We start from the raw sequence: 21,200 nt of genomic DNA, 5'->3' as shown, positions 1-21,200 counted from the left end.
TTCAAGAGACTGCCCTCAGGTCCTAATTACATGGCATCTCACAACGGAGTTTACTTCTCCAAAGCCAGCAGGAGAATTTCTCTCCAGTCGACTGCTGCTACTGCCACTACCATTACTCTATCCACTACTACTATAACTAACACTACTATAGAGTCTTATATAATATAATGTAATCAGAGGAGAGATGGTTCCATCCCCTTTGCCATCTAACATAAACTAATCAAAGGAGTACCATCTCATTGTATTCACAGGTCCTGCCCACACTCACAGAGAGGGTATAATACAGGGCATGTACACCAGGACACAGAAATCTTGGAAGCCATCTTGAAATTCTGCCAACCATGGCTTCTGAATAGGCAAATACTCCAAAAGGCCACTACAGTAGTTGCTTTCTCAAAGCATTGAGACATTCTTCTTAAACCGATGGTCCACCTTTTTCTCTTTAACTTTCTTTTAAGAATGACATAGTTTATGGGATGTGTGAATACTCATGAACATTCAAGTCTCACATACCCCAAATATACATCTCTAAGAACATTTTGTCACACAGATTTCTTTCAAAAATTTAAAATAAATGTGCTGAAAGAAATGACAAGAAATTATTAAACCTTGTTTACTTAGTACATGTTATGATTTGACATTCTTAGAAATTCACTACATTAAAAAATGTGAATACATGCGCACACACACACACTACAACTCTCCTACAACTTAAATGCTCTTTTCATTCTGTAGAAATCATTAATAGGAAACTTTTGCCAGCTGGTGTTTCAGAGTCCTTTATAAATTAATTATAGTATTTACCAGCCATGTGGGAGTGGAGAAGTCTAATTAGGTCAAGGAGGCTGGCCCTGCTGGAGACTGAGGGCAAAAGCATATATACGGTGTCAGTCACAAATCTACTGCAGTTCTTTCCTGAGCACATATGTTTAAATAAAAAACTGGAACAATACAAAGACTACCTACAAAGTTATGAGAAAAATCATATCACAATTAGAATAAAAGCAGTTTGTCATCTATCTATAGCAAAAGTAAAACGTCTTTACTGACAAAATGATTTCACAGGTGTTCCATGCCACAGCGGGTATGGCATGTTCAATGCTGACAACACACTCATTTATTTATTTGTCCATTCATTCATTCACTTACCCACTCAACAGGTACAGGACTAGATATTGCAGCTATAAAGAAGATTATGTCACAGTCTCTTTCTTTAAGGAGCACACAGAGTGTTGGTGCATATGGATGTGTAAATAGTGAGAAAACTGTGTTGTAAGTATAGTATAGGTATAATCAGAGGATATTATGGGTGTTCCCAGGAAGAATGACTCCCTCATTTCATGGGTGGGGAAGGGAAATGCAATTAGGGTACTTCATCACAAGTAACAGAAACCAAAGCTGGTTAAAGTTTATCCTTAAAGGACTGGGACAAGAGTGAGGCAAACAATACGCATAGAGCATGAAATTTAAGGAGGTAGTCTCAGGTGCTGAGCCTGGAGGTATCACTTGAGAATGAACGCCTCCTTAAATGTTGAACCGTAGGCATCTGGCTCACCCTAATCCCCACCCTGTTATTCCTTCAGTCTTAACTTCTTCAAAAGCTTCTCATCTCCCACGGTGAAAAACAGTTAAAAAACTGTTTACATCCTAGTGTAAATAACTAAAAACAGTTTAAAGTGTACATTCTTTTTGTTTGTTTGTTTTTGAGATGGAGTCTGGCTTTGTCACCTACGCTGGAGTGCAACGGCACGATCTCGGGTCACTGCAACCTCCACCTCGTGGGTTCAAGTGATTCTCCTGCCTCAGCCTCCAGAGTAGCTGTGGTTATAGGCATGCACCACTACACTTGGCTAATTTTTGTATTTTTAGTAGAGACGGGGTTTCACCATGTTGGCCAAGCTTGTCTTGAACTCCTGATCTCAAGCGATGCACCCATCTTGGCCTCCCAAAGTGCTGGATTACAGGCGTGAGCCACTGCACCTGGCCTAAAGTTTACATTCCTATAAAGGGATTTTCAGTTAAATCAAGTCTTAAACCTTAAATGAAAATCTCAAATGTTTATAGGGTTCAGGCAGTAGCATAAATGAATGAAACAGGCCTGTGTAAAATACTAGGGAATGAGAGAGAATGTGACGAGTTGTTCAAAGCCTTTCAAATTCAACCTAAACATAAACGCTGTCTTGGCCAAAAAAAAAGGTTCTTCTGGATTCTCAGGTCAGTAGGATAGTTTTTTTGTGTACCCTGACTGTTAAAGAAATTCATTTGCTATGTTAGAACTTTAGATTTCTGTAAGAAAATGAATATGAGGACATAAGACTAGATGGAAAACCCTTGGGATATTCTTTCTCCTCTTAAGGGTTCATTGTCAGGTCCTATTCAGCATTCTTTTGGATTGCTTTCCTACAGACTCCAAGATTTGGCATAGTTGTTTCCATTCTTTGCTGTCACTATTTGTTCTTTTGCTGTAATCTATGAGTCACAGAACATAGCTGAAGAGTTTTTCACAGTTAGAAACTAGAGAGAAATAGACAAAGTTTAGGAACAGGAGAGTTATAGCATCATTAGAACTCTTAAAAGTCTCTTGTCTGGACAGAAGCAGTATGATAAACAAGAGCACTCGCAGTTTATAAAAGCACTACCCAACGTGCTTTTCTATCACCATCTCACAGTCCAGGTGCTTCTGGGGTTCTGTCAATCATGGTTCTTCCTTTACCCCTGAGCACAGTTTGAGATTCTTGTCTCTAGATGTTCAGTCAGAATGTCCAGTCACCTGGTGCAGGGGAAGGAGTAAAGCAGCTAGCCCTGTGGACCATTCACTTCTTTTCCTATAGGGGTACCACTAGGGAAAAGAAAGGAAGTCAGGTAATCTGTTCTAATCTCCTTTCTAACTAAACACTCTAATAAATAGAATAATGATTTTAGACAGAAGGGGATCTTTCTACAGAAAGCCCTTAGCAGGATCTCCCTGGATAAGGATTACTTCTAGTAAATAAACCTGGAATCTATTGATTTATGGGGACATGAATGGCTTCTCTGGAGAATGTAATGGAATGGAATGCCATTTTATAACATCTGAGGTATAAAATGCAGATGTATTATAAATTACATGCTTCTGCTCTGTGAGGTAATAATCAGCAAAACTATGTACAGAGACCTAGTCAATCACTCTGGGTTAGTGGATAGGAAGCATCTGGCAAAGTCACACAGAATGTCCCAGACTTTCTCTGCTCTGTCTTTGTCTCTTGATTGCCTGTACTCTGAAATTATTAGGAAAACTTGATGCTATTTCTAATTTTTGTGAGTCCTTTTTGATCATCAAATTCTGTGTATTAGCTCACCTAATCATGTGATTGGCTGAAAAATGAATATATGAACCAGGCAAGGCCAATCAGAATATTCTTGAGGATTCCTTTAGGATTATTGGGAAAGAGAAGTTTTTTTCTTCATTAGGGTTGCTAACCCAGTATATGTGAATGTGAGACCCATTGTATAGAGAGAGTTTGCCCACAAAAGGAAGTCAAGTAGACACAATAAGAGCTGACAGATGGAGAGAATTAAGGAGAGGGATGTGTGGCAAGGGACAAAAGTGAACTCTGAGTATAACATTTGGATCCCTGAATATAGCTCTGTCAAGGCATGTCTATCTCTTGGACTTCCCAGTCACCTAAGTCATGTCAGCACACTTTCTTTTGGCTTAAGCTACATTGCACTGGGTTTCTGTCACCTGCAACTAAAAATTCTGATTAACATGATAGTTTGAATTTGGCATGAGCCAGACTGGGAGGACCTGGGAACTCAGGACCAGCCAAACCCACTAGGAAGGAGTAGTACTGAAAGAAAAATATCAGATGTGAAACAAGGAAAACATATATCATGAAGCTATTTTGAACTTCCACCTGTGATTCAGACATAAATGTTAACAGAATTTTAAATAAAATTGCAACTATTATAACAACGTTAAGCACCTTATTTTATATATTTATGAAAGAATGTTCTTCTGCCTTTTTATTCTTTTGCTAGTTTTACCCTGTGTATGACCTCTTTTGGAGTCATGAAAGCAGGTAACATAAAGTGTTTTGTAGCTGTGGCTGTGATTTAGGAAGCAAAACTTCTTTTTAGCAGTTATCCCTTTATGTTGCAATTTCCTATTTGTTTTTATGTATCTCCAATTCTTTACAGAATAAAACAAACCTTATTTTCACTACCCAAGCACCTCGAACAAGGTTAGTGCTCAATGTTTGTAGGATAAATGAAGAGAAAAATTTTATTTTTACCATTATTGAAACTATGCATAAGCCTCACCAATGTGAAACTATACAGGCTTGATTCTTTCTCACTCTTTACCAAATGTACATAATTATTTTACTTGGTATGCAACAAAATGTTTGATTGTGATGAATGCTACTATAGTTAAGGCGTATTGCAAACATTTGCTGCAATAAACAAGGAATGACTATCCTAAATTGTTTCAAAGTCTACAGTAGTGGATAAAATCATGGGTCTTTGGAACTAGATTTCTTGCATTGCTTGCTGATAGCCTTGCGACTTTGGTCAAGGTGGTACCTTTCTTTTTCCTCACCTGTATAGTAGTAGTAACAATGCAACATATTGTTGTCAGTATTAAATATGTACTATGTTTAAAACTTTTCACATGAAGAGTATCTAGCACATGATATGTGTAATGTGTTTACTGTGATTATTCTTATTCTTGTTATTCTCCAAACCTCAGTTTTATCAAAGTAAAATGGGGATACATATATGTGGTATTTCTAATGGATAATGCATATGAAATGCCTGACAATAAATACACAATTACCAATTTTCAGAAACAAACAATAATATAGCCCATTTAATACTGAAGTATACACACACACACACACACACACACATTCATAAACAGCATAATGTTGAAGTTGACAAGACAGATATTGGAACCGGTTTGCTGGGGTCAAATCCAAACTCTATTGCATATTATTTGTGTAATATTGGGCAAGTTACTTAGCTTCTTGGAGTCACCTCTAATAAAATGAGGATAGTGATAACGTGTTTTCCATAATGTGGTCTTGAGAATTAATTGTGTCAATTTTTCTAAAGTAATAAAGGCAAAGACAGGAAAATATTAAGTAGTCAATAAGTGTTGCTCTTATTATCACTCTGGCCTTCAATCACATTCAGTGATGACAATGAGGATAACAATATTTACCTAACCAAGCTACTATGTAGATAAAGTGTGATAGTGCCCATGAAAATGTCTAGTAAATATGGGCGACTGAGGCAGGAGACTCGCTTGAACCTGGGAGACAGAGGTTGCAGTGAGTCGAGAGCTCATCACTGCCCTCCAACCTGGGCAACAGAGTAAGACTCTGTCTCAAAAAAAAAAAAAAAGTCTAGTAAATAGTATTCAATAAATGCCCATTCCACTACCCACCCCCCCCCCCCCGCTTTTTTTTTTTTTTTTAGAGACAGAGTTTCACTCTTGTTGACCAAGCTGGAGTGTGATGGCGCTGTCTCAGCTGACTACAATCTCTGCCTCCCAGCTTAAAGTGATTCTCCTGCCTCAGCCTTCTGAGTAGATGGGATTACAGGCATGCACCACCATGCCCATCTAATTTTTTGTATTTTTAGTAGAAATGGGATTTCACCATGTTAGCCAGGCTGGTCTCGAACTCCTGACCTCAGGTGATCTGCCTGCCTTGGGCTCCCAAAGTGCTGGGATTACAGGTGTGAGCCACTGCGCCCGGCCAAATATCAATTGCATTTCCATGTGTGACTATAGGACAGAGAAGACAGATTAGGTGGAATTTGATCAGTGACACATATTATACATTGTTATCAAGTAAATACCATCAGTCGGCTTATTAGTTGTTCTTTTCTTATAAAAGTAGGTTGTGCCACAAATACCTTATTTTGTTAATTCTTTTGATTCTGGCCATAGGTAAATGGTGATTTACTCTATTCAGAGAAGGATAGAAAAGTAGGCTTGTATTTTAGGTTTCTTGTGGCATACACTGGTGTACAATCTGCTAGAATTGAAGGAGGATGTTATTAATCAAAAGGTGCACAAGGAGGCAAAGGACTTCATTATGCTGTTTTGCTTCCACAACTTGCACCTGGAGCTTCTTAATGAATGTGCCCTTTGGAGATAGGTGGCACTCTGAAAAGTGTAAGCCTCTCTAAACCTCTTCTTGTCTCAAATTGACATGTTTTCATGACACTATGAATAATCAATCTAATTCTTAAATGATGTGAATGACTTTGGTTGGACTATAATTAGTTGAAACAATTTTTTTTTCCTGGTCATTAGAAGTACACATTTCTAGAACTAGGGAAAGAAAGAAAGTCAGGAAATGGCTGGGAAAAAAAAGTCATGTATTCCTTGAAAAATAAAAATTTATAGATGATATTGTGTACTGGGTGAACAAATCCAGTAGATGGCAGTTTAGTAACATACAATATCCTTCTATCATGGGGGAATTCATGTTTAGCGGTCATCTTTTCTTAGAATATATAGAAAAATATGTATCTTAAATGTTATCTATTTATTGCCATCTTTTGTGGAAAAGTTATCATCTACCACCTCTGTGGGTGCTCTCTGCTGGCTTAAAGAAGCAAAATTGTTATAAACTCATCGAATAACGAACAATATAAGGAGTGTTGGAATTTTCCAGGATTTTTCCATCATATTTTATTACCTCCCATTCATTTGAAGCACATATAGATATCCATGGTATTTGAAGAAATAAAGGACTTGGGAATGTTTCTTAAGAAAAATAATGCTGTAACCAACAATTGATTCCTCTGAAAAACTGGCTATAATTTTAGCATTTCATGCATATTTTCTTTGTCAGCTAAGATATTTAATAAGCTAAGAGAAGTATGGAAAGGGTGTAGAGTATATATAGATTATCAGAATGAGAAGGTAATATATCTGAGAATTTTTGAATGTTAAAAGGAAAAAAAAGATCCCAACCTTCCCTGAGATATAAACTCAAAGACTGCATTACTTCTTACATGGGATTCAACAAAAAGTCCAGGCATTAGGAAAATTCTGATTCCAGAACAGAAAGCTAGCAGTACGTTCTAAGATAGAAGTAGACCATTACACACATTGTATCGGTTTAATTGAGCATACATTATGTCCTTCAGTAAGAAATTTCTGCCATGGTGCCCTATTTTCTTGGGCACCAGGGTCTGACAGCTTTCTCACACAACTCAGCAGTTGAAAGTGATACAATTTTGACATGAAATGTGCTTATACTCTGAAAGCCATTAAACAAGCCTTGTTTGCTTGTAATTTTCTAATAAAATAAAAGACCTTCTGTGGAAAGCAATTTTAAAAAACACATCATAACATTTTAAGTATGTAGGTCTTGCAATGTTTGTTCCAATTTTCTAGTGACAGACACAGAGTAATAAGATTTCCCTAACAGATGCTTAGTGCTGGGTACTCACATGTCACTCAAGCTGACAAGGTTTCAGGAAAAAAAACCACTTTCTTCACCATGTTACCATCTTGCAAGATCAGTTATTGCATATAATTCAATTTTGTTTAATTGAAAGGTATAAAATTCACAAAATATCAGTTTATAAAAGTTAATGTAACAGAATAAATTGGAAATATACCTTAAACAACCCATTAGATCCTATCTACAACTTTAAGTCTATCTCAGACAAGACTTTAATCCTATATGCCTAGAGAAGATCTTTAGCCCAGCTCACAATAAGATTATAGAATTTTAAAGTTGGGAAAAATACGTATAGATAATCTACTTCTTTCAATGCCCAGTTTTAATGATTTACTTTTTATATATACCTGAAAACTTTGAACTGAATTAATATATAGCAGGCACCATTAAAGTTACATAGTTTATTTATTCATTCTTTCAACCGACATTTATCAAGCATCTTACATATACTGACTAGTATTTTCCAGGATGGACTTTTAATGCAAGAATAAATATTTCACTATCCTTGCCTCTGAGGAAGTGCTCAGAGTCTAGCTGGGAAGATAGACAAGTAAATTAATAACTATACTGTAGTGTAATAAAGGCTAGACAGGTTTGTATACAGCCCTGTGGGAAAACAGATGAGGGGGCATTCTATGTCACTTGGGGGTTTGGGGAAGACAACAGAAAGGAAATCACATTTGAGCTGGGTCTTGGAGTTTGAGCAGGAATTCTCAGGGGGAAAAGTAGGGGGTAAGGATTTAGGAAAGGAACCAGACATGAAGGCAGAAGAATATGTTCAAAGAATGACAGTTTTAAATACAGGGGATGGTGGGAAATAATGTAGAGTGGCCCTGGAAAGGTAGTTCAGAAAAAGACTCCAAAAGTCAGATGCTAAAGAGTTTGGCATGATTTTTGTAGGAAACAGGGAGCTACTGAAAAAAAATTGAAAATGAAGAAAAAGGATATGATCAGAATTATATTTTTTAAAACATTATCTCTGGCAATGGTATGAAAGATGGGTTAGATGAGGTCAAGAATAGTCTGGTTGAAATATGTTCAGGTCTAAACTAGCACAGTGGAAGTGACAATGGACAAACGCATATATTAAGATACACTTTAGAAATGGAAGTAACAGAATTTGGCAGTCAGTTGCTTGGAAGAGGTGGGTACTAAGGGAAAGGGAGAAGGTAAGAATGGCTTCAAGAGATCTAGTTGGTATGATTAGTTTTGAGGGTTTGGATAAGCATTTATTTAATCCTCTTCAGAAGGTTTTGGAGATTCTAACAGGTGAGAAAAATGAATCTCTTAAAAGTTAAGTAGTTTGCCAAGGTTACTGCTTTGGACTGAATTGTGTGCCCCCAAAATTCATATGTTGAAACTCTAACTCCCAATGTAATGACCTTTGGAGATGGGGCCTTTGAGAGGTTTAGATAAGGTCATAAAGGTACTCGTGATGGCACTAGTATCCTTTATAAGAAGAGACCAGAGAAGTAGCTCTGTGTGAGAACACAGCGAGAAGGCAACTGTCTGCAAGCCACAAAGAAGGCCCTCACCAGAAACTGAGCATGCTGGAACTCTGATCTTGGATTTCTTAGCCTCTAGAACTGAGAGAAATCAACGTCTGTTGTTTAAGTGACCCAACTTCTGGTATTTTGTTACAGCAGCCTGGGCAGACTAGAATTACCATACAGTTAGTAATTTATGAAGGCCAAATTTGAGCACATTCTGTTTGATTAATTCCAGAATCCAAGCTCTTAACCACTGAGCTGGCTATTTCTTTCTATACTCTTGGAGTGGCCAGTATGCCATTTACTGAACTAGGAAATACGGAAGGGAAAAAAAAACCATGTTTTGAATAGCAGATAATCAGTTCGTCCCTTAATGTCTTGAGTTTGACATAAGTGGTAGGCAAAACACTGGAGATATTCAGAAGAGAATTGTAAATAATAGTTCTGACACTCATAAAAGAAATGGAGTCAGAAAGTTCAGCTGTAGGAGATACCAGTAATCATGGAAGCTGTGGGAGTGGCTCACATCGTCCAGAGAAGAGATGTAGAGTGAGAATGGCAGAGGACTGTGTAGAAAGCTTTCAGTGGCAGTGGAAAAAAGAGGTCGTTGGAGGAGACTAAAAAGGTGCACTCAGATGACTTAAAGGGAAACTTCTTTTAGTTAAAGTACAATTTCCACATAAGTCTGTGAAATGAGACTGACTTTTTCTCCCTTAAACATACATTGGGCAGAAGGTTGAACCTGCATATTCTTAATGGTTTACTATTACTTTAAGAGCCTTTTCTTCAGAAAGCTGTCACTCACAGTTTCTCTTTTTCTGAAGTTCACAATCTCTTCCCATTGGATAGCACCATATTCCATTCCACACAAAATTCTGTAATTGTACTAGGCCACAAGTCCACATCCTTGATGATTCTACCACCCCACCTGAATTCCTAGACTATCCTTAAGCGACCTTCACTTCCATCATGTTTCCGTGTCAATCAGGGAACTGCTCCTTTTATGAAATACTTAATCATAAAATTCTAATGACTGAACCTCATAGCTATCTCTTTCTAACTTCCACTAACTCAATCCCTATTTAATGTAGTTCAAGTCAATTATTAAATACTTATCGTACGTTGTGTGTTAGGACTTAGAATACAGACTCACACAACAGACACATATACATACACACACATAGTGTAAACATACCCTAGCACTGAAACATTGTTTCATCTCACAGAATAGGAAGGGAGCAGATATGTAAAAACAATTTTGCAATCCTAGTGTGATAAGTAAAATAATACAGGTATATTATAGGTGCAGTAGTGTGATACAGTGGAAAGTTTGAACAGTTACACTTAGGTTGAAAATGGGAGAGATGTCATTTATCTATAAATGAATAATTAAACCCCAAAACATAGTGGCTTAAAATAGAAATGATTTCTTATTTCCCATAATTCTGTAGGTTGACTGGGCTCCACCTCCATTCATCTGGTGGTTGGGATGAATAGGAATGGCCAAGAAGATCTCACTCATATGTCTGAGATATAGTTGCCATATGTAATCTCTCCTCTCTGTGATTTTCTCTCTGCATGGTATCTCATACTCCAGGCAAGATAGCCTGAACTTCTTCGCAATATGGCAGTTGGGTTAGGTTGGAACTGGAATAGTGTCAGTTCTACAGCATTCTGTTTGTCTGCCCAGAATCAAGGGTTTTTTTGGTGGGAGTAAAGGCATGAGTATGTAAGGGTGGAAGGAAATTTTGGCAGTCATTTTTTTCATACTAAGTACTACACATGACTTTAATAAGAAAGAGATGCTTGAAGTGGGTCTTGAAAACTGAGAAGTTCATTAGTGAATAGAGGACATGAAGTTTAGGAGAAGAAGAGGAGCCCTTTAAAAGAACAGCAGTAACATGAAGACAGAAAGCATCATATTTGGTCTGCCTGCCAGGACATACAGAATGCCTGGAGGCATTTGGGAGAAGGAATTAGCAATGAGCTTGAGAGGCAGGCAAGATTATAAACAGTCTTGTATGGTTTAAGAAGTAAATGACACTTTATCATCCAGGCTGCAGAATACCCGGAGGGGTTTCATTCAGGGGAATGACTGCTCTTCACTCCCATTGATTCTTCTGTACTTTGTCAGTTTCATATGTTCTTGATCAATAAGCCTTATTTGGCTTCATTTCCTTATTCACTCCAGCTGACAATCCACGGTCATTCAGTTAAACCTCTCTCTCACTGACGCTCTTAATTCCCAACTCTCTCACGACCTTCTTCTCATTCCATTATTCCTAATCCTCAATTCTAGAATAACCCAACCATCTGTTTGTTCTGATCCTGAAACCAGGCACTGAATAATCCTGGAGCAAATCACAACCATATTGATTGTCTGCCTTATACATTTATGATTTCGGTCCTCTGTTGAACTCTCAATCTTTTTCTAGGAAATCTTTACAGATACTTACCTATTTCCTATGACGCTTTCTTTTTAAAAGTTTTACTGCTTTTTAAACTTTGTACTTAATGCTGCACTCTTTATTCTTCGCAGGTTACCTTCCCTACTTCACAGAGGAAATAGTTGTGACAGTCATGAAAAATTTTCCTTTATAACTTCTTCCTGGAGTTCATCTATTCTTCTCATTCTGGAAGATCCTCTTTCTTTCCTTCAAAATTCCTATCATTCTAGGACTTATTCTACTTATCCTACAACTCTAAATTTATTTGCAATTCTTATCCATCTTTATTTTCTTTCCTCCTTCAACATAGTCATTCTTCCTTTTTTACCCCTTTCCTCTTGGCTTTGACCTCAAACCTTCTCCCTTTTGCAAGTTCTTGCTCTAATAATGATCGCCTTTTTAGTTGCTTTTCCATTATCTTTCTACAACTTCCTCCTCAGCCATGCTTCTACCACAATCAATATTCTCTCATTGCACCCCCTGCTTATTGTTTATTTTGTATTTATTCCTTAGTAACCTGAAACTTGGCTCGCCTTGATTGAACAGCAGGCAAAGTTTTTGACACATAGTATGAAAGTAATAAATATGTATTAATGATCAATTTCTAATTTCCAATATTATAACCTCTTTTAAGTTCTCATATTACAGTGAGAAGATGGGGAAAAGGTCGCAGTTTAAGGTCCTGTCTTTGGATCAGTGGGAGCTTGCTAAACCATACTTGCAAGTGGACATAGTGGCTGAGATTCTGTATTCTATAGATTTTTCCAAAATTAATCTTATTGCATTTGCATTTAGGTTTGTTGGAACCTCTGCTGTAGCAGTTGGTAAATATATTGAACATTACCATTATCTTTCTCTCTTTCTATACATATATGTATGCGTGTGTGCATTCGGAAATTGTATCATTATATAAAAATGATTATTATTCCTGGTTGAAGTGTGGTGCACATTTAACACATGATAATCACAGATTTTTATAGTAACCTTTCTCATATGCTAGGGAGATTTACAATGGCAGAAATCATGGTTTCCTGGCATATAGAAGGTAACAAATATATTTTTGTGGAATGAATGGGTGAGTGTTCTTTATGTGTAACACAGGAAAAGATTTGTAAACGAACATAGAACATATTTATGAAAATTTTAAATCAAATGTAATGTCTATTGTTAGGCCTTAGAATGTTCAGACATTGTAAGTGACTACTGTACTACTGTGTTTGAAAAAAAAAACACTCATTAGTATAGCAATTCACAGGGCTTGTTTTCTCTTATAAATTTCATTTGTTAAGAGCATTGTTTTAGATGCAGTCTTTCCATAGAAACACGTATAAACTCATGAGGAGTTTGAACATAAAGTACTGCTATAAAACTAGGTACTTATTGTCCTTCAATGTATCTAACTTTTATCTTACACACTGTGAGCTCATTTAATAGCATCAAGTGAGGGAAACTGGTATAGCATCCCCTCTGCTGCCTACCTTTGGGACTTTCCTGTATAATGTTGACGTTCAGTCTCAGCCAACCTGACAATAAAATGATTCATTTATCCAACACAAGCAGGCAGAGGAGGAGATACTACATCTTTTCACGCTGCCTCCCACTCCCAGAGCCAGTCCGATGCTTCCTTTGGGCTGAGCACACACACACAGAAAGCCCTTCATCAACAATTTTTCATGTTTTCTGTTAAATTGGGTTTACTCTTCTTACGTGAATTTTCCCCTAGATACTTTTTCCAAATAGCACAGAAAGTATTTGAGGTCAACTAAAACTTTTAAATAATAAACTTTGTGGTTATAAAACCCGAGGAAAACAAGACTACTGAGGCATTTAGGAGAAATTGCTGAAGCCAAGAATAAAAAAAGATATATGTTAGTCTAAATCTTAAAGTGAAGCTTTTCAAAGAGCCAATATTGTCTAATCGGAAATGTTTATACATTCCTTAGGAGTCTACTTCATAAAGTAATTATTTTAGCTACTAACACATTTTTTACCATTGTGTAAAGTTTTTATTTTCTTAATTACTCTACTATCTGGCACTTCTGTTTTTAGAAATAACACAGACAGCAATTGTCTTTTGCATTAGATATCTTACTTTTAACTGAAACTTATGTAAACCCTATTAAAGTTGCTTACTTAGGTATTTTTGTGTTTTACTGAAAATAAATGCTTTCTTTTGGGACTATGCTTTGTTGTCAAGGTGCAATTCTAGAATTACCAGGTGGATTTGAAAGCAATCCTAATTGAATTAAAAATTCTAACTATATTCGCACCACTGCACTCTAGCCTGGGTGACAGGGCGAGACTCCGTCTCAAAAAAAAAAAAAAAAAAAAAAATTCTAACTATATTTTGTTATTATAGATTATAGCTTAATTATTTGAAGGAAACCAAAGTGCCAGTTGTCCTAAGATATTCTATCAACTTTTAAAGATACCTAACTCTATCATTCTTCTGTTTTAAAGCCTTCATTTTCTAGAATTCTATTATTAAAATAAAAATATGATGTTGACAGGCTTTTAACGTATATATCAAGGACAATAAGTAGAATTCTAACTAAAAAAAAATGGGGCCAAGGCAGAAAGGTTTTGAAGGAAAATAGTGGCAAAAAGACTCAGAAGAGCATTCAATATTCAATGACAAACTGCTTTGCTCTAGGTGGTATGAGGACTGGGCCTTTTGTCAGTTAACAGTCTTTCAGTTCAATATTCAGAAAATCCAGCTGAAAAGATCTAAAACCAGAAGGGAATTTATTGGCTCTCATAACTGGTACTCATAGCCTGTATGCCAGTTATCAAGTTATTGCCTCTTGGCTCTAAATTCACCCTTCAATATATATTCTATGATAATAGACAATTCCTTTTAGTATTTCTCCTTTAAAGTGAGACCTATGTTAACCTTTATCAGCAGAGGATGCTGGAGGGACATTTCGGGAAAAAGGTGTCAGGCTGCCTGCCATCCCTTAAGGCAGTAGTGTGGGTATAAGGACATCTGGTGAAGCTTTGCCTCAGTCATGTGCCAAGAACATAGGCCTTTGGCAATCTTGCAGAGTAGATCCTGCAATAACCTTCTTGCTTTGCCCTTGACATGGAAATTTGCATACACATATCCTATTGGCTCCATTTCTTTAGAGAACTCTAATACAGCAATCAACAGATGTCACTATTGACCTCTGAAAATAAAGGAGGAAGAGGAGAAAGACAGTATGGAGGTGGGGTTGGAAAAAGGCATGATCCTTGGAAGAAAGGTAGAGAAGGAACAACTTATTTCACAATTTTGTCTTGGACAGGTAGTATATTTACTAATTCTAGACTTTCCGTCTGTTTCTCTCTCACTTTTGGGGGGTAGTAAGATACAAGATTTTATATAACTTTCCACCACTCATCTACTGATTTCTCAGCCAGAACCAAGAGGGAACTGGAGCACTTACCAACACTTATTCATGGGCTGGGATGAAACTTGATCCAAGGGCCCCTCAGAGGTATATAATAATTATACATGTTTATAAATAATTGACTCAATGGTTTATTTGCTTGTTCATTTATTCACAGACTCATTCAATTATCCACTTAGCACCATGTACAGCTAATCTGTGAAGTAAGGAAAAGAATTTCAAGATATGTAATATAGAGTTCCTGGCTCTCCAATAATTTATATACCTGTTACATAATAAAACAAATGAACTTACTTTTAATTCAGGGGCAATTAAAATCAAATTGATGAGAGAGGTTCAAATGATCATTGCAACTCAGAGGATGGAGAAAGAACAGTTACTGAAATGAGGGAAGGCTACATAAAAGAGGTATAGTTGAACTCTGAAGAATGATTAGGATTTTGATATGAAGAGACATAGAAGATGACTTCTAGTGAGAAAGAGCAAAAGCAAAAGAACCAGGTTAAAAATAATACCTTGTTTGAGATGCGTGAATAAAGCAACATAGTTGGAATAAAATATTTAGGGAGGCAACTTGAGGGTGAGGTTGGAGTAACACATGGGGAAATACTCATGGTCAACCTTAGAGGCCAAACTAAGAACTTACATATTTTTTAAATGTGCAGAAAAGTGCATAAAACATAAGTGTCCATTTCAATAGATTATTACAAAGTTAATGCACCTATGAGCCCACTACCCAGATCACAAAATAAAACATTTCCAACATATCAGAAAGCCCATTCAGCCCCTTTCAAAGAATATAACTTTTTTTTTCTCTCAAGGAAACTCCACTGACCTCTAACACCATAGACCAGGGGTGACTATTTTTTAATTCTATATACCTGTCATTACATAAAATATATTATTTTGTGTCTAACTGCTTTCAGTTAACAATGTTGATAAGAGTCATACATGCTGTTGAATGTATCTGTGGTTCACTTATTTTCATTGTTTCATGATATTCTAGTCTATAAATACACCACAATTTATCTATCCAACTGACTGTTATTTTGTAGAATTTAAAGATTATAATAAAGGTGATCAAATATACTTGAGCTTAAGCAACTGCCAAGAACAGTAGAGTCTTAACCAACTAATGAAAGCTTAGAAGAAAATTCTGGTTTGGAGTATATTGTTTTTAACTCTAAAATTATATTGCATACCTTATTAAACTATTTTACCAGTTCTTTAGTTTGAATTTGTGACAATCTTTTTCTTCAACTCTCATTTTTCATCATTGCTGTGGAAGATCATTCTGGGAAGATGTTGCATCTGTCAGGGACGAAATAACTGGGACTATGGAGGGATAGTTAAATTGCCTCCCTCTCAGTGAACTCAGTATCCAGAGAAAGTAACAGAAGCTTTTCTATTATTCAAACCTGACAGTTTTGGTTTAAGGAGTGATAGTAGCTAGGAGAATGACAGGTCTGGGACTTCTGGGAAGCCTAAGTCCACGTAGCTTTTAAAGTGGTAGCTATTCTGTGTGCTCAACTCTATCACTAATTCTTTCCTTATTTCTAGACATTTTTTTTTCTATCGCTGACATAAGCAATGACTTTTTTCCATTTTTGCAGCCTGTTATTTATTTAATTGGATATTAACAGGTATCTAGCAGACATGTAGGTACCCCAGGAACAGCATGCCACTACATTCACCTGTAATTGGTGTTGCGATAGTAACTCCAAATAATTAATTTTTGAGACAGTTTGCTTGGATAACAGTTCAGACATTGCTAGGCTTGACTGTGTGAATTCCTATGGAATGGATCTCTTGGACTCTGCACATTTTAGCGCAGCCTTTTTAATGGAAGCTTTTATTTAATATCTTTGGTAATATTTTACTTACCATTGTATCCAGAAAAATAGGAAAGACCGTTCATTAAACTTGTCTATATTGCTTCTTCCAATTGGGTTTCTTTGACAAATGTTTTGCCTTAAATGTGTGCTTTCCGGGATTATTATTATACCTTGATAGCTTATGGTATGGCACTAACAAGAAACAGAAGAGATAGTATCTTATATTTCTAGACCACTTTAGAATTTACGAAGCATTTCTACATCTATTATCTCCATTACTGTCTCCACCACCCTGTAAGACAGGTGTTTTTGCTTTCATTTTAAAGATCAAGAAATGCAGGCTCAAAGACATATGTAGCGTCACAGTCACTGGTTTGTGTAAGATCAAATCAGATCTTCTAATCCTAGGTTCAGTGCTATTAGCCAGTGCCTCCATCCTGCATATCTGTATCTGGTGTAGATTTTCCTGTTATCCCTTTTGTATCTGGTGTAGAATTTCCTGTTATTCCTCAAATGTTACTTAGGAGCCATATTCTTGCCAGGTAAGAATTATCTGTCTGTTGAGTTCATATACCTTAGCATTAGACAACAACTGAATTTTCAAAACTGTCATTTTAATGTATCACCTAGAACTAGTCAATTTTCCGGAGTTAATTTCATGGCATAAGGCTTACTTTTTATCTTTTCATGTGCTTTAATAATACTTGAACCAATATCACCTCCTGTGTGAACAGATTTCGGGTGAATAGCCAGTGAGCTTCTATTACAGATCTATTTCAGAATTGACTTCTTTGTGGCACCAATAAAAACTTCAACTACAGCATGACTATGTTGTCAAAAAATTGGTTTTCATCATAGTCTGAATGTTGATTCAATGAATATGTAACATTTTTCTTGAGAGAAATAAAATTATTTCCCTGGATACATTACATAGATCATCAGTATGTATGAATTTTTGAAGAGGTTGGTCATTCATAAATATACTAGAGAAAATACTCCAAAACAAACCATAGAGATACAATTCTTACATTAGTTTAACATTAAATGTCACTTAGTACGTAGATGAAAGACTAAAATGCAGTAGAGTACAAGTATAATGTGTTTTGATTTATGAGCAGCATGCAGCTCAATAATCCATTGGCGTCTACTGACTGAGATCAGTGTAATGGCAAACACGGCTCTTTTTTGAGTGCTGTTCTAGGCTCTTCTGGTGAAAAGGTATTTTTAGGTAACACTATGAAATTCAGAGAACTGTGAAAGGTAATGAGGTATTCCTCTCAGAGCAATGTACCATGTCCACTCTATCACTGAAAGAATAATGGCATGAATCAGAAAAGCCAAACACATATACATTTAAATTCCTGAAAAATGATGTGGCTATGAAATTATTTAATTACTTGGATGTTTTGTCAAAGTTTACTTCCTGGCTAAATAGTGGGCCACTCCATATTCAACCATGTCACATACTTATTTAAATATGTCACATATTTAATTAAACTTCCCTGCCTAAATGGGAGTTGGAGAATGATCTGGCCAACATGAACCAAGTTGAGAAGGGGTTATTAATTAGGTTCCAGGATGATGAAGAATATGCAGTTCTTACCCAGGACCATGCAAATGCAGTGAGCCAAAGGGACTGGCAAATCTGTCAGAGGAAAGAAAGAAGAAATCTGTGAGGAAAGAAAGAACGTTAGATTTTCTGGGTCAAAAACTAGGCCAAAAAACTTTAGCCAAGAAATAAGATATGAAAAGAGCAAAAGCCTTTTGGGAGTGAACAGGTGGTTCTTCGACAATGTCCTAATTTGACAATGGTAGAGGATAAGATAACTGAGGTTTTCCTTTATGGAACAGTGGGCATATGATGGGTGAAAGGAGTGAGGTTGGCTAGAAGGACCAAGAACTGAGCAGATGATGATTGATTATTCTTTCCAAAAATAAACATTACCCAGTATTCTATCATTAGACACATTTAAAATGTGTAAAAGCACAAAAGTTACCATCATAATCAATTATTTTGTTTTTCATTTTTCTAAAGGATTTCAAACAATGTTTGATTGATTTTTAAACACTGAATTGGATGATTTTGTAATTCAATTAGTAACACAGAGCAACAGACTCTCAGAATAGGAGACAAATTTCAAGTTTATCCAATGGCACTTGAGGCAGGAATTCTTTCTATATTGTTCAGGTTGAGCGAAAGTCTGGTGTTCTGTGTTGACAGGACACATGCTACTTTATGAGGCACTCTGTTTCACTGTGTATAGCCTTACGTCTATACACTGTGTATAGCCTAATTTTTATTTTTGGCTTCCTAGAAAACATTCCTAATTTCTACCAGCATTTTTGTTTATGTTCATAGAAAAACCTCTTCTTGATCTGATACAGTCTAGTGAAACTATTAATCATGGCCCTTACCTCACCCTAAACAAAAGATACCAACCTGACCCCAGGTAGTCCTGCAGTGAGTCCTTTCCTCAAATTTGAATCTTGAACACAGTGAAACAAATGTTTAGCGTTGTTTCATTTACAGCAGTGGTGCCCTGACCAGACTATTTTCCCCCGAGACTCTGTCTTTCCCATTTTTGCATTCTCTGAATGAATCTGCCCTAGTTTTTCTCATTTCCAAAACTGATTCTCCAGCTTTCTGCCAATTTTGTGCATGCCAGTCAACTGGGGAGATTGCTAGAAATGAAGATTCTTAGACCTCATGTTGCTTAAAGTATTTAGTAGTAGTAGTATGAGGTGGGGTACAGGAAGTTAAATTTATAACACACTCTGGGTAACACTGATGCAGTCAAGAGTATGAGCTAACTTTTGGGAACACTGTACAATGTACATTTGTACTTTAATAGAACATTTCTGAAAGTGAAAAAGTCTTCCTGACTGACTTACTAACTGGATAAATTCCAGTTTTTTCATTCATTCAATAATTTAACAAACAGATATTGAACATCTACCCTGTGACAGGCACCAATGATGAGCCTTGGAGTAAATAATATCATTAAGATTATTTGAGGCTCAGTGTACCAGCTTGCTTTTGGCGGGGCACTGAGTCACTCAAAAGAGCAAGGAATACATATCTAGATATCGATGTATTATATTCAGTAAATGTCACTAATAATCTTTAAAAAATGGACAAGCATTTATCTCCACATTTCCATATCCCTCATATTCCTCAAAAATGTCATAATAAAGAGATTTCCAATTACACTCTAAGCATGTTCCTTTGTGTATATAAAAATAGTTCTAGGCAACACCAGAAATCTCAGTTCTAATTAATTAGTCTTAGGCATGATAATAAAATCCAACCATACCAATTTTCTGCCAGGTTTAATGAAACAAGGTTTTCTTCTTTTATTGTGCTACTCAATTGCCTCACAATTACATGTACAATGTACAATAAAAATAACTGTATAGGTGAACAGGATATGAAAATGTTCAGAAATTCTTCCTTTTAATTAACAAAAATAACTCTTTTTTTTTTTTTTTTTCTTGAGACGGAGTCTCGCTCTGTTGCCTAGCCTGGAGTATAGGAGTATAGTGGCACCATCTCGGCTCACTGCAAGCTCCGCCTCCCGGATTCACGCCATTCTCCTGCCTCAGCCTCCCGAGTGGCTGGGACTACAGGCGCCCGCCACCACGCCCAGCTAATTTTTTGTATTTTTGGTTGAGATGGGGTTTCACCATCTTAGCCAGGATGGTCTCGATCTCCTGACCTCGTAATCCGCCCTCCTCGGCCTCCCAAAGTGCTGGGATTACAGACATGAGCCACTGAGCCCGGCCTCAACTAGTAAAAATAACTCAAGTAAAATACTGTTAAATCAGGTTCAAATTTTATGTTGTTTTGGTGATTATTTTAAAATTGTAAATCAACGATCTTAAGTACATCTTCAAAACTTATGTCTCTAAAATTGACCTCTAAATAATTCAACCTCTAAAATTTCTCAATTTAAGCTTAAATCATTGTAAAATATATAGTTTACAGCAAATTGTAAATATTGACATAAAAGTTGTATCTTCTTTGAGATATATCCATTTTGGTTCTCATGAAAAATCGATATTAAAATACTTATATAAATTCATCTGTAACAGTCACAAATTATTCATTTTTTCTTCTCCCTGAACTTCTATTTCTATACCACTTTTCCAATAGGATTTAGGCTAGCTTAATGCATTCTTTCTGCCTCAAAGTCTTTTAGTAATTACCCTTTTCCTACCATAAAAATATGAATGCACATTGAAAAAGTAATTCAAATTTTTTGGCGATTTAGACTCCAGTTGTTAAGATTTCTTCTGAATTCAATTTTCATTATTCATATTAATATATAATTAACCTAAACATCATGAATAACTTTTAGATAATAAACATAAAAACTAAAATATATTAGAATTCTATTCATTATTCTCATGATTGAGCTATTTCTTGTTCAAAAAATGTATATATCTGTCGCTGAATATTACTTATTGCTAGAATGAGCCAAAGCTTAGCATCAATCTATTCTATTTTTGTTTTTATAGATATGAGATCTGAGAAAATGTATCCTCATAAATAAGTAAATGGGAATGGAAAGAG

At 36.2% G+C, this 21,200-nt stretch overlaps 1 long non-coding RNA gene across 1 annotated transcript in view; it reads left to right on the top strand.

Moving 5' to 3' along the window:
* The window catches only part of LOC123568330 (uncharacterized), a 144,417-nt gene that overhangs the window by 4,424 nt on the left and 118,793 nt on the right, over positions 1–21,200 (top strand). The window contains exon 2 of the long non-coding RNA XR_006691570.2: positions 4,021–4,061. This is a non-coding gene — a long non-coding RNA (uncharacterized lncRNA). The remainder of the gene's footprint in view (positions 1–4,020; positions 4,062–21,200) is intronic.

This window comes from Macaca fascicularis, chromosome 1 (assembly GCF_037993035.2).
Source record: "Macaca fascicularis isolate 582-1 chromosome 1, T2T-MFA8v1.1".
Lineage (NCBI taxonomy): Eukaryota > Metazoa > Chordata > Mammalia > Primates > Cercopithecidae > Macaca > Macaca fascicularis.
The sequence above is the reverse complement of the archived record's forward strand: the minus strand, read 5'-3'. Positions and strand labels throughout refer to the sequence as shown.